Source organism: Girardinichthys multiradiatus, chromosome 21, assembly GCF_021462225.1.
Source record: "Girardinichthys multiradiatus isolate DD_20200921_A chromosome 21, DD_fGirMul_XY1, whole genome shotgun sequence".
In the NCBI taxonomy this organism is placed as follows: Eukaryota; Metazoa; Chordata; class Actinopteri; order Cyprinodontiformes; family Goodeidae; genus Girardinichthys; species Girardinichthys multiradiatus.
The window spans coordinates 29,973,847-29,988,240 of NC_061813.1; the positions used below are offsets into that span (position 1 = coordinate 29,973,847).

General features: G+C 39.8%; 1 long non-coding RNA gene across 1 annotated transcript; it reads left to right on the forward strand.

Annotated features, from left to right (window-relative positions):
- The first annotated feature begins 3,483 nt into the window (after positions 1 to 3,483).
- LOC124858440 lies at positions 3,484 to 14,394 on the forward strand. Its single transcript, XR_007035839.1, has 2 exons — positions 3,484 to 4,101; positions 13,802 to 14,394. It is a non-coding gene; the product is annotated as an uncharacterized LOC124858440 (long non-coding RNA).

The window sequence follows — 14,394 nt, forward strand, 5'->3', positions numbered from 1 at the left end:
TTGTTGTTCGTTTATTGGATTTGTGCGGGAAGTTTCTTAATGGCTGGATGTGGACATAAAAGGAAAATGAAGCGTGAGGAATTCAGCGAATGCACAAGAGAACAGTTAGTTTTACATCGCTGTTAGCCAATATGACGGATTTACACAGGAATCATGTGTTTTCCATCAATTTCACACAAATATATTCATTTCCAGGGGAAGTCTGTCAAACGCTGTGCACTGAATAGTGTCAGTGGTTGAACAAATTATCACCACTTAGTGACTCATAATCACATTTATGGTGTTAAAGGTTTCATCAGCTAGCATCCACATTTACAGTGAAAGTAAAGTTCCTTTAAACATTTTAATAGATACATTCTGAAAACCCCATGTAGGCATTAAAGAAAAGAAAAATCTCCTTTTAAACATCTGCTTTTCAAAGAGTTTTCCCTCATGTCCTCTCGGGTCTGAATTAGGGGTCTGCTCTATATTTACGTTTTTGCTAACACACGTTTCTTCAGTTGGTCAGTGTAATATTAACACACTGTATACAAAGTACGGTTGATCTAGTCTCAGATGAACCTCTTGGATTAGCAGAAACCTTTAATTTAAATTGGCATTTTACCATACACAAAGGTTTCTATGTGTACTTGTGGCACCATGTATGGGATTCCAGTGGAAAATCATTTAACAACGCCATACATATAATAGTTTGAGAACTTAGATTTTTTATTCTAAGGAAGGTGGCAGGATATTTGCAGAAACAAGACTACTGTTATATTAAAACGATGCACCAATATGTACCAATCACTGATTTGTGGCAGATTTTCAGTCTTTGTATTTCTAATCTAATGACTTGCTAATAATGATTTTAACCAATTCTAATTTTTAAAGCAAAGGTAAATTGGTTACAAAATCGACATTTTCAGCTGTCTTTAGCATTTTATATAAGTATGATTTGTATGGTTTGCATTCCTAACTGTGAAGGTGGGTTTCGCTATGTATTTAGTCTCTTTATATGCTTACCTTAACTCTGAGATTTCCAAAAAGCTGCCATCACTTTCAAATCCAGCTTTTCCATGACTGATACAAGTTGAAAGGTTACACAGAAAAAACAAAGTATCTGCACATTGTTCAGCTTTCTTGTTATCAGTTTGAAGTCTTGCTCTCCCTCACAGCCTAAATGAACTGATGATGACATATCTTAGAAAATACAGCGTTTAAAAATTCTTTCCTACATCTCTGTTATTCCTCTGTCACCATTTCAAATACCTCACTGATACTGAAAACAGTTAACTTTGAATCTTCTTCACTCAGTAAAACCTACTCCAGTTTGTTAGTGTGACCTGGTAGGATTAAGATACGATGCATTTACTCATCGTAAAAAGATTGGATCTTTGAGTTTTCAGTCATCGTTCGTAGGCAGATCAACCTGAAAACTGTCTGATTTCTCTTTCCATCTTCACTGCTCTTCGACTCAGAGAAGTTTTACTTTTTAGCATAAGGAATTAAAACTACTTATGTTAAAGATAATTTCATGAATAAATAATAAAGTAACTCCAGTGTCTTTTTTTAGTCTACAAATTAGGTGGGACTCTGGATATATGTAACAAAGAGGGTGGAGGAGAAGACAGGCGACTGTTCTTGAGTTTCACCTTCTGAGAGGATGCATAGCTGAGAAAGACAGAGTGAGGAGGAGCAAAGATGTTCCCAAACATCCTAATCACTTTGCAAATGTACTTAAAGAACAGAACGAGATTGTGTATCTGAGCTGCCTATTAATTGAATGCAGATCAGTTTACAGATTTATGTTAGAAAAAGAAAAACAGCAACACTAGCTTGCATGCATTATTCATGTCCTGTAGTCCACGCTGAAATTTACAACCATGATCACTATTTCACTTTCATTGGATGCAGCTCATGTGTCAAAGCTTTTCATCATGAGGAAGCTGAGTGTAGCTAACAAATGAGATGGGTTTTAAATCGCTTTTCTGTAGTTTCACTGCAGATTTGATGTTGGTAAAATTCATAAATATCTGATACTTCAGAGACATAATAGGGTAGTTTTTAATCGATGGCGTTGGAGCATTGCTTCAGTTCATGTAAAGTATTTACACCCCTTGAACGTTTTCACATTTTGTCAGGTTAAAATGACAATTTATTGTGTTTAATTGGGATTTTAGGTGACAGACCAACACAAAGCTTGAGTAATTGTGAAACAGGACGAAAATGATACATGGTCAAAGATTTTACAAAAAAAAAGAGATTGGAAAAGTTTGCTGGCATTTGTATTCTGCCTCATTTACTCTGATACTCCTTATTAAAATCCAGTTCAACCAAAATACTTTTCTTCTTGATCTAATCTGTATACTGTTTAATGTCAGTAAAAATGCAACTGTTCTGTAAATTCCTCTGAGGTTTGTTAGAGAGCATTATTGAACAAACAGCATCATGGAGACTAAGGAACACAGCAGACATGTCAGGGAGAAAGATATGGAGTAGTTTAAAGCAGGGTTAGGTTGTAAAACAATATCCTAAGCTTTAAACATCTTACATAGCACTGTTCAATCATCCATCGTATGTTAATCCCTCCAAATGCCACAAACACAAACCTACCAGGACATGGCCGTCCACCTAAACTAACTAGAGAAGCTGGCTAGAGACCCAAGGTAGCTCTAAAGGGTTTGTAGAGATCTGCAGCTCAGGTAGGAGAACTTCACAGGACAACTATTAGTCATTAACTCTTCAAGTCTGTCCATTATGGAGTAGTGGTAAGAAGTAATAAATTGTTGAAATAAAGTCAGAAGAAGACTCGCTTGAAATTTGTAGGAAGCAGTGACTTGAAATAAAGTTGGTCTGGACAGATGAAAACAAAACTGAACATGCCAACGCCCAACAGTGTTGCATGCTGTTGTCAGCATTATGCTGTGGGCATGCTTTTCTTCAGCAGTGACAGGCTTATAACGGATAGGAAGATGGATGGAGTAAATACAGAGCAATCCTGGAAGAAAACATGCTGGAGACCTGAGACTGGTACAGAGCTTTCAGAAAGACAATGACCCTAAATATACAGTCAGAGCTACAATGAAATGGTTTAATTTAAAGAATATTTCTGAGAATGATCTAGTCAAAGCCCAAACTTAAATATAATTGGGAATCTGAGGCAAAACCTGAACGTTTACACATATGCTGTCCTTCTGATCTGAGTGAGATTTAGAATGTGTGACAGTTTGAGTCTCTAGATGCGTAAACCCCAAGAGGTTGCAGCTGAATACAACACTTTTCAGATTTTTATTTGTAAAAAAAACTTTAAAACTATGTGTCATTTTCCTTCCACTTTCCAGTTATGTACTACTTAGTGTAGGTCTGTCACATAAAACTCTTCAGTTTGCAAGGCTCTGTAGGTTCTGAACTCTGAATGCTCATGTTTCCTCTCCTGTTTTTTCTTGATGCTACGGAGGGAGGAAAAAAGAAAGAGGAGTGACCATTCATTCTGGACCTGCACCTGTTAAGCAGTGCGTAATTCTTTCCTCTTTTACGTCTTGGATTTACGACCTTCAGCTGGAGGACCAAACTTTTCGCTCGGCCTCCACGGCAGAGCGGCAGCAGCTGTGGTGACTTCGTGTAAAAAAGACAATGAGAGGGCACTATGCTTCTCTTTGCGCCTTGAACCTGATAGTGGTGCCAGTTGACATGGTGGGTTCAAGTTTGATTGAACGCGCTTTTTTTTCTCAGAGAGAACTCAAAAAAGGCACTTTTATTTCCTCCTCGTGGCCTGATCTGTTGCCATTCATACGACTGAAAGCGAGGCAGGAAGAGACCTCTGGAATATCCCCAGTTTTTCATATGTGTGGTCCTTGGCAGCAGAAAATGGACTTTTATGGGGCGAGCAGCTGTGTAAGGAGAAGCATTAGCAATGCTGACTCATTACAAAGAGTAGCTGAGACGTCTTGAGCCAATTTATTTCTGGTTTGGACGTGAAAGAATCTTGCAGCCCACTTCCACAGGATAACAGTGTGTCAGTGGAAGGAGAAATCTCTGGTTTGGGAAGGAAGTGCCCTCTCACTGATCGGCTCTGTTTGCCTCATGGCTTTTCCTTGGAGCAGCTGTCCGTTATAGCAGGTAAATCTCAGAAACACAGATTGCTAATGAAGCCGGAGCTCTTCAGGAAATCCTTGAACCCATCATGACTGTTTTAAATGGCGAGGATCCAGTGCTGCATTGAGGGAACATCTTTTTAGTAATTTCTGTGATTTTCGTATGTTTTCAGATCCCACCATGATCTGGAACAATCCAGGGCAGACCTTTAACCTTCCTCCTGGATTGTTTGCACCGACAGGTGCCGCCGTGCTTCTTATCTAGGCTTGAGAGGTTTTTGGGGTAATGAGCTTGTTGCCGATGAAAGATGGGTCACAGATCATGCCAGCATCAGCACTGCTGCGGATTCCTGCCGGTTCACGTTACAGCTGAGATATGAAGCAGCTGGAGCCGCTTGGCTTTGGCGGATGAAACAGGATGCTGTTTCATTCAGCTAGTTAGAAGCAGATCCAACTGATCGTTCATGACCCATTAACCTCTTGAAGTGATTGTGTCAGTGTGCTGCAGAGCTCACTGAAAGGCTGCTGAGATCTGGGCCAGTTAAACATGTTAAAGTTGTCTTTTCCCTCTCAGTTTCACTCTTCTGACCAGGTTAAACATCGAGCTTTTCTACAGCGGACTCATAAACCAAATCTTCATGCTTCATGTCTTTAGAAAGCAGATAACTTAAACTGTGTAGTTTTTCAGATTAGATGCAGGCTGAGTTCACAGAACAGCCAAAAATCCTGCAAAATCATGATTGCATACATGTGTGCACCCTTAAAGAAATACTTTGTTGATGCACCTTGATCTAATCCTCCGTTGTCCTCCTGGGCACAATTTCTCTCTGTTCAGCTTGTCTACGCCTTTTACTTTCTGTTTATGAAGTAATAAAACCTCTTGAGGAATGATCTGCATTTGGAGGTATCAAAGGGCTAAAACGTCTGTTTTGAGAGCCCAATACTACAATGAATGAAGACTGCAGTGTGGTCAGATATGACATAATTGATGGTAGTATCTATTCTTGTGTAACATGTATGAACTTTGGAAAAGAATGTGAATTCATTGTCTGCTGGATGCTTAGCTCCCCACACATCCACATAGTCTAGCTCCTTACATCTGATGTATTAGAAATAAATTAGCTGGAGGAGATTTATCCATAATTGATTAAAATTAATTAATTTAGACTTTCATACATTGTATTTGCATCTTTAACCAACTGAACATCCCCTTTTCTCCCTGATAATTCCTGGCAGGGGAAATGCAGTTTTCAGTGGATGGCAGCCAACCAGTACCCTGCATGACCCATTACAGATGAGACAATGCCTTCCAGCGCTATCAAGCGATCAAGTGTCTGACCTGGTTTATTCAGACGCAGATGAAAATGGGATTTCCCACAGAGCACGAGAGTCACAGTGAGAAATGCCACACAAGCTCTCCTGCATGGCTTAGTGAGTTAGCTGCAGCTAGTTTGGTTTCCACTTATAAAAAGCAGGGGCACGCAAATGAACGTGCAGGGGCAGAGCGTGCTGCAGAGCCGGGCCCCTGTCCAGGATAGCCGCTGCATACAGGTCCACGTGATTCATTGCCAGGCCACTCTCAGATACCAGACCTCTACAAATAGGGTGAGATCACGGGAGGAGGAGGGAGCGGGGCGCAGTGCCAGTTAGGACGTGTTGGTTGCAAACCTCACCCACATTCCTTCTCATACTCTGTCAGGCCCCTGGAAATAACACTTTCCCTGACACGACACGTGGCGCCCCTGATTTTTACAGCCACTTCAGCTGTCCAGGAAATCAACTTCACTGCAGATGATCAGACAACTTTGGAAATTTGACTGCAGGAAGAAGCAAATCTTCTATTTGGTCACTTCAAATGTAGATTTATCTGCTGATGTTGAGACATTTCCAGGGTTTTGCATCTCTGATCTATTTCTACTGTAAGAATAAAATATAAAGTCCAGTTATTTTTCTCTTTGGTTTGTTTTGCATATTCAAATGACTTAAGAGGGTTATGAAACAAATCTTTAAAACTACCTCATGAATATTAGATTCTAATCTCAACTCTTGCCTTTCAGCCTGATCTATCTTAAATATTGACATGTGTGAGATATTCTTCTTTGATGTACCTTTAATGCATCGGCTTCACTGAATCATCATCTGCTGACGGCATCCTAAGTTCATTACCAGTTTTTTCCGCTCACAAACAAACATAGGTGATGTCCCAGAGTGCAAGTGCAACCCACTCGAATGTGAAACAATTTAACATCTCCATGTATAACAGGTTTTGTGTTCATTCCTGAGTGGCTTTCCACAGCGGGCGTGCAGCCTCGAAGGTGCAGGAAGTGGAGGAGGAGCTCCCTGAGAAGCTCCAGTTTGAGACACAGCTGTCCATTACGACGTCACTGCCTCCTCTTCATATTGTTTCCCCCCTAGCTTTACAACCGCTGAGGCAAACGGACGTGTGTTTTACAACTTCCTAAAGGAGCCCGTTCCATAAAGTACTTGTTTTCTGCGTCATGTTTTAAAACTTAATAAGTAACCTCATCCGACCATGAAGATAAAGTTTTACTTTGGAAATGTTGGATTTTTTATAGACATTCCCAAGCTTTACAAAATAACAAAAATCTCCATTTGATGCAAATATGCTTTCATAATGGGGACAAATTGTAAATAAAGTAGTAGGTGTAAAAACTCTTAAAATTATTAAAGTTTTTACTGCAACATCAAGAGTTTATACTGGAAACATTTTGAAAAATCCAACCTTTTTCTAAATTGATTTTTTGCAGCACTAGTGGCCCTTCGTTTTTGAAAATAGGCAAACAGGAAGTGGGTTGAACAGAGGGGGAAGACATGCAGCACAGGTCACCGGGGTTGGAACTGCCAAGAAAAACACCAATTTAGGTTGAAAAAGTTTTATTTAACTTGTTTAAGTTATCAACTAAGTTAAATGTAAGTTTTCCATAATTTATGTAGGTCTTTATTTAAATCGTAATGGTCTTAAAGAGGTCTTAAAAAGACGTAAATATGACTAAAATCAAACTTTTAATTCAAGTACATTTATTCAATGACGGTGGGGAGCCATGAAATAATTTTTTTAACCAAATCACAAGCTTTAACCAAACCACTTTCTGATTCTGGGAGGTTGATTTATTTTAGACACCAGTCACGTAGTTGGATGCGGACCAATATTTAGCTTGTCACAGTGAGGAAGAAGTTAAATAAGATACAAAAATCCACAAAGCTCACAGTTAGAGAACTGCAGTAAAGACCGTCATTCAGCAGTTAGATGCCATCTACATGCCAACTGATTGTTTTAGAGTGATGCGAAGAAAAGCCTTTTTTGTCCTATCGTGACCGTTTTAAAAGTGGAGAGCTGGCTAAACCCTGCTGTTCACGAGTGGCCTGGGTCTGGTGGGAAATGAAGGATGCCCACTGTTAAGTATGGTGGAGGATCAAGGATGCTGTGGGCCTGTTTCTGTTTCAGAAGATTTGGAATAAAAATCTGGTGGACCTTGTCAAATGGTATAACAGGAATAAAATTGTGCCCTTAGTGATTTTGTAAAAAACATTTATTTCTTCACATGGTCATTCTGTCCTACTAAATAAATGTGCTCAAATTGAAGGTTGGAGTTTTCTAAATTTTCTGTGTGAATTTATCTTTTCCAGAGGTGCCAACCAATTCGTTCAAATCTGTATTTTCAGGTGTCTGAGGTCTCAACCAGATTCAAATAATTAAAAAATGTAAATATGTATTTTTAGTTTGTTAGATTGTTTCTTCAGTGCGCAGAAAATGTAATTTATTCTCTTCGAATACAAAGAAATTCCCTTAATCTTCACCTTTCTCCAACATAAACCTTAAATCCTGCTAGTTCCACTGGAAATTAAAAGCAAGGACATTTTTGTCCCTTTCTTTGCTTACTACTAAAACTAATCATCATTAGTTATTTTTTTGTACTGTCCTATCAGAAAGAACCAAGTCTTATTAATCTAGTCACAGTCTTTTTTAAAGATGATCCGATAGTTGTTTATTTTTTTGTGGAGGGGGAATTTCATTTTTATATTCATACCAATATTCCAATATTTTCCAATCAGGAACTCCTTGACAAAAACATTTAGCGTTGGATTTAGTTATAGTCTTGTTTAACTGGATATTGATAAACTACAGGTACTTTTGTTCACTGTTTTTGCCCATATCTGGTTCTGTTCTGGGGACTGCCCTGGAACCTCTGTAGATCAATGTCCAAAGAAGGGTACGTCATAAAATGAAAAACATTATGGACAACCCTGAGCCTCCTTTTCATCAGACTGTCGTACAACAACAGAGTGTCTTCAGTCACAGGTTTCTTCAGACCCACTGTAAGACAGACCTCTACAGGAGATCCTTCCTGCCCACAGCCATCTGCCTCTACAAAAACTCTTGTATGAGTTAAAAACAGCCTTTAATGGCCCTATAATTAATAAAGTACTGTGGAATTAGGCATCAAAATTATCCTTCCTGTCTATATTTGGAGCTGCTTTGTCAAAACTACAAACATTCGAGAAGAAGGCGGTATAGAGGGGCATAACAGACATCTTCAGAACATAACAGCAGTCTAAAAAAACTGTTGTCAGCTATAGTTTTAAGGGAAAAATCATTTGAATTGCCTCTTCATACAGAGACAGGGTAACAATGGTTTGTTTAGTACTCAGCTGAATTTTGTTCCTCCTAATCTTATCTGTTCCCAACTCTAACCTTAACTATGCTGCTTTTAATGCACCTTAGCAATGGAATGTCAGCATTTATTGTATGCCCCTGCCCTTTTCTTTGCAAACAACTAGAGCTGATCAGCAGAGGTTAATTATGTCTGCTTTTTCAGAAAAAAAATCACTGAATGATGCTTTGGCTGTAACTTCTTTTGTGAGCAATCTTTAAATTTTTAGAGATGCTCTCAGACATTTTTGCGAATTTCAATTCCATCCAATTCCATTAAAATTTGTGCAAAACCAGTATTTTCTGCTCCTCTTTTTCCATAGAAACTGTTAGTTGTTTTTGATGCTGGTGTTATATAAACGTCTATGGAGACACCACTAAGACACTGTCAATTACAGTATACCCTAATTCTGATCCATTTATTTAAATTGATTTAGTTTTACAATGCTAATAATTACACAATAAGCATCAGAATAAGCCTTTCTTGTTGATATTCACACATCATTCACACAGGCGACTGTGGCTCAGTAGGAAGAGTAGTCTTGCAATCAGAAGGTTGTGGGTTCGATTCCAGCTTCCTCCTGCCATTGGTCGATGTGCCTCTGGGCAAGGCACTTAACCTCAAGTTGCCTACCGATCTGCGTATTGGTGTATGAATGTGTGAGCGTTAGTGAGTGCAAGTGGGTGAATGTGGCTCTAGTGTAAAGCGCTTTGAGCGGTCTGTATGACTGGAAAAGCGCTATATAAGTTCAATCCATTTACCATTTACATCCAGCTGCAAAGCTGCTGAATATTGACTGGAAACTGGAGAGAGAGAAGGTGTGGAGCTCTTCAGACTTCAGCACACAAAAATGGGAGGAGGAAAGATGTGTAAGGTCTTGCAATGCCTACAAATGTCAGGTGTAAAAATAATGTGTTAAACACTTGAGATGTGACGTGTAGAGGTAAAGAGGCTGTGAGTCTTTGATGCAGCCATCCAGGGTCCGATTCCTACCCTGGGACCTGTGCTGCATGTCTTCCACTCTTCTCTCTCTGCCCATTTCCTGTCTACAGGTCCTTCTCAAAATATTAGCATATTGTGATAAAGTTCATTATTTTCCATAATGTCATGATGAAAATTTAACATTCATATATTTTAGATTCATTGCACACTAACTGAAATATTTCAGGTCTTTTATTGTCTTAATACGGATGATTTTGGCATACAGCTCATGAAAACCCAAAATTCCTATCTCACAAAATTAGCATATTTCATCCGACCAATAAAAGAAAAGTGTTTTTAATACAAAAAACATCAACCTTCAAATAATCATGTACAGTTATGCACTCAATACTTGGTCGGGAATCCTTTTGCAGGAATGACTGCTTCAATGCGGCGTGGCATGGAGGCAATCAGCCTGTGGCACTGCTGAGGTCTTATGGAGGCCCAGGATGCTTCGATAGCGGCCTTTAGCTCCTCCAGAGTGTTGGGTCTTGAGTCTCTCAACGTTCTCTTCACAATATCCCACGGATTCTCTATGGGGTTCAGGTCAGGAGAGTTGGCAGGCCAATTGAGCACAGTGATACCATGGTCAGTAAACCATTTACCAGTGGTTTTGGCACTGTGAGCAGGTGCCAGGTCGTGCTGAAAAATGAAATCTTCATCTCCATAAAGCTTTTCAGCAGATGGAAGCATGAAGTGCTCCAAAATCTCCTGATAGCTAGCTGCATTGACCCTGCCCTTGATAAAACACAGTGGACCAACACCAGCAGCTGACACGGCACCCCAGACCATCACTGACTGTGGGTACTTGACACTGGACTTCTGGCATTTTGGCATTTCCTTCTCCCCAGTCTTCCTCCAGACTCTGGCACCTTGATTTCCGAATGACATGCAGAATTTGCTTTCATCCGAAAAAAGTACTTTGGACCACTGAGCAACAGTCCAGTGCTGCTTCTCTGTAGCTCAGGTCAGGCGCTTCTGCCGCTGTTTCTGGTTCAAAAGTGGCTTGACCTGGGGAATGCGGCACCTGTAGCCCATTTCCTGCACACGCCTGTGCACGGTGGCTCTGGATGTTTCTACTCCAGACTCAGTCCACTGCTTCCGCAGGTCCCCCAAGGTCTGGAATCGGCCCTTCTCCACAATCTTCCTCAGGGTCCGGTCACCTCTTCTCGTTGTGCAGCGTTTTCTGCCACACGTTTTCCTTCCCACAGACTTCCCACTGAGGTGCCTTGATACAGCACTCTGGGAACAGCCTATTCGTTCAGAAATTTCTTTCTGTGTCTTACCCTCTTGCTTGAGGGTGTCAATAGTGGCCTTCTGGACAGCAGTCAGGTCAGCAGTCTTACCCATGATTGGGGTTTTGAGTGATGAACCAGGCTGGGAGTTTTAAAGGCCTCAGGAATCTTTTGCAGGTGTTTAGAGTTAACTCGTTGATTCAGATGATTAGGTTCATAGCTCGTTTAGAGACCCTTTTAATGATATGCTAATTTTGTGAGATAGGAATTTTGGGTTTTCATGAGCTGTATGCCAAAATCATCCGTATTAAGACAATAAAAGACCTGAAATATTTCAGTTAGTGTGCAATGAATCTAAAATATATGAATGTTAAATTTTCATCATGACATTATGGAAAATAATGAACTTTATCACAATATGCTAATATTTTGAGAAGGACCTGTATATACTGTGAAATAAAGGTCATAGTGCTACAAAAAACCTGAAACACCTAAAGACGTAGAGATGACATGAGAAGCCCTGTCCTCCAGGGGAAAGCTCTGTGTAAAGCCACTGTTTTTCCACATTGAAAGAACTCGGCAAACAGTAAATGGACTGAACTTTTCTAGTCATACCAACAACTCAAAGCACCTTTATACTTGAGCCACAGTCAAACAGCCACATGTTCATTCAGATTTATACAGATACAATAGGCAGATCAGTAGGAAACATGGGGTTAAGTGGCAAGGGAGGAAACTGGATTTAAACACTTGCCAACAGCAAGCTAAGGTTGTCTGGACATCTGGTCCGGAGGCCTCCTGGATGCTTTCCTTTGGATGTTGTCTTGGCCGGTTTGGTGTGATGAGGTCCAGTTGCAGACCAAGAACTTGCTGAAGAGATTAGATGTTCCTTCCAACATGTGGATGGCTTGGGATCCAGGAGAAGCTATAGAGACGGCCATGATGTCTGGGTTTACCTCCTGTGCTCACTACCTTCTTGTAATGTATGGAGCTTGACTGATGTGTCTTTATATTTTAGTGTAAATGAGGCAGAAAAAATTGACTAGTTGTAAAACCCTTGGCAGCAACAATTGCCATCAAGCATTTGCGATAACTGGCAAGGAATGTTTTCTATTGCTGTGGAAGAATATTGCCCAACTCTTCTTGTAGAATTATTTTAACTCAGCCACATTAGCGGGTTTCTGATCATGAGTGGCTTGTTTAAGGTCCTGCTACTGCATCTTATTTGGATTTAGGCTAGACTGGTTTGGTTAGCTTTCTTTAAATATAGTGCAGGTAGTGTGACGGTCTGGTGCTACTTTGCTTTTTCACAAACTGGAAAATCTGCCGTAATTGATGGAACCATGAATTCTTCTCTCTAGCAAAAAACATTGAAGAATAATGTAAGGTTAATAGTTCGTGATCTTTACCACATACATACTTGGGTTTGCAGCAGGACAGTGATCTGAAGCATACCAGCAAGTCCATCTCTTAAAGTCTAAAAGAAAAACTGTTTTAAAGTGGCCTAGTCAAAGTTAAATTCAAATCAGTTTATTTATATAGCGCCAATTCACAACACATGTCGTCTCAAGGCACTTCACAAAAGTCAGGTACATACATTCCAATTAATCCTAACCATTGAACAGTGCAGTCAGATTCAGTTATTTATTCAAATTGGATAAAAAGTTTTTCTATCTAAGGAAACCCAGCAGATTGCATCCAGTCGGTGACTTGCAGCATTCCCTCCTCCCAGATGAGCATGTAGAGACAGTGGAAAGTCCAAGTCTATATCCAATTGAGATGCTGTGGCATGACCCTAAACAGCCTGTTCATGCTGAGACCCTCCAATGTAGCTGAATTAAAACAATTCTGCTAAAAATAATGGGTCAAAATTCCTCCACAGAGACAAAAAATACTCAATAGCTTTTTTCTCTTAAAATATGAACTTGCCACTTGAAAACATTTACTCAGTTTATCTTTGTCTGATAATAAATTTAGCTACAACTCATGTCTGAGTTGTAGCGTTCCAGTTTTCCTGCTTGTTTTCGTTCGTATTGCTAGGAGCTGTAACAGCAGTCTTACAACAATCACAATGGCACTGTTCTACACAGTATTTCGTGCATGTAAACAGCGTTGAAACCTCTCGTCTTATAAACATTGAAAAGTAGTACATGTACGACTGACTAAATGTTGCATAATAATAAAAAACTGATAAAACAGTAGGAACGTTTTTACTACTATTGATGCGAGTAGCAACCATCTTAAATGTGGAAGTCGGGTATGGTCGTGTTGCCCCGACTTTCTGACTTGTAATTCTGACCTAGGAGGGTGTTCCAGTTGAAATTCTCCACTCAGAGGCCCGAAATTCCAACTTCCGAGTACAAATGGAAAGCAGCATATGGTCCTGGCTTGTTTTACAGCTGTTTTATTTTTTGCTAACCGGCTAGTATCCTATCAGGTGTGCAAAACATTCACCGCACACGAAAACAATTAACATGGCATAAGTTGTTGCAAAGAGCTGGTTCACAACCAGTACATCATTAAAGTGGTAATGGCGATCTACTGGAACCTGTAGTTCTCTGTTGCAACAGTTTTAGTGGGAAAATGCAGTAACTGAAAATGATATATGCTTGTGTACTGTTGGTTTTAGATTTTGTGCATACATTTTTTGCTAAAGAGCATACAAATAGCATTATCTGTATTTTACCCCGCTGTTTACTGAAAACCAAATGGATTACTAATAACGATAATGTCATTGAGGGTTTTTTTTTTTCTGTAAACCGCTGTCTGAAATGAAAGTTTGTTTGCAGACAGTCATTCCAGGACATGTTCTTGTCTCCCTCTCTGTGTCTTGCAGGCTGCTGCTGCTGCTGGGGTCGCAGAAGCTCACCGCTGCAGCTTCAATTAGAAGACATTGTGGACTCTGGAATAAATAGGAAGGATGCAAAGATGGAAGCAGACAGTGCTGGATTCAGTTTCACAGCATCTTTCAGAAGCATGAAGGAGTTTTAATAGTAGCTACTTCCCCTTTTTTTGACAGGACACGGATACACCCCTAAATGGGCCCCCCTGTGGTTCATTGGGTTTGGGAAGTACCTAGTAGTACAACTGTCACGGTTGCTCTTAAAGGGACAGCAGGGTGTTTTATTTTGATTAACTAGAGGTAATGTTGTAGAGTGTTTAAAATGTCTTCAGTTTACATTAATATTTATTGTGTATAATTGCTGTGGTCATGATGATTTTAAAATTTGAGACCTGGCAATCAAAATATAACTATATATGGACGAAAGTGAAAAGGGGAGGGATTTACTTTGCAGCCAAGTTCCTAAACCCATGTGCATTAAAACGTGCCTATTTTCAGCATTTTGTTGCTCATTTTTGGCACTTGTCACTGTTAAATGTTGGGAAAAGGTGCAAACATTTATGAATAAAATTGCCAATACAGCAGTA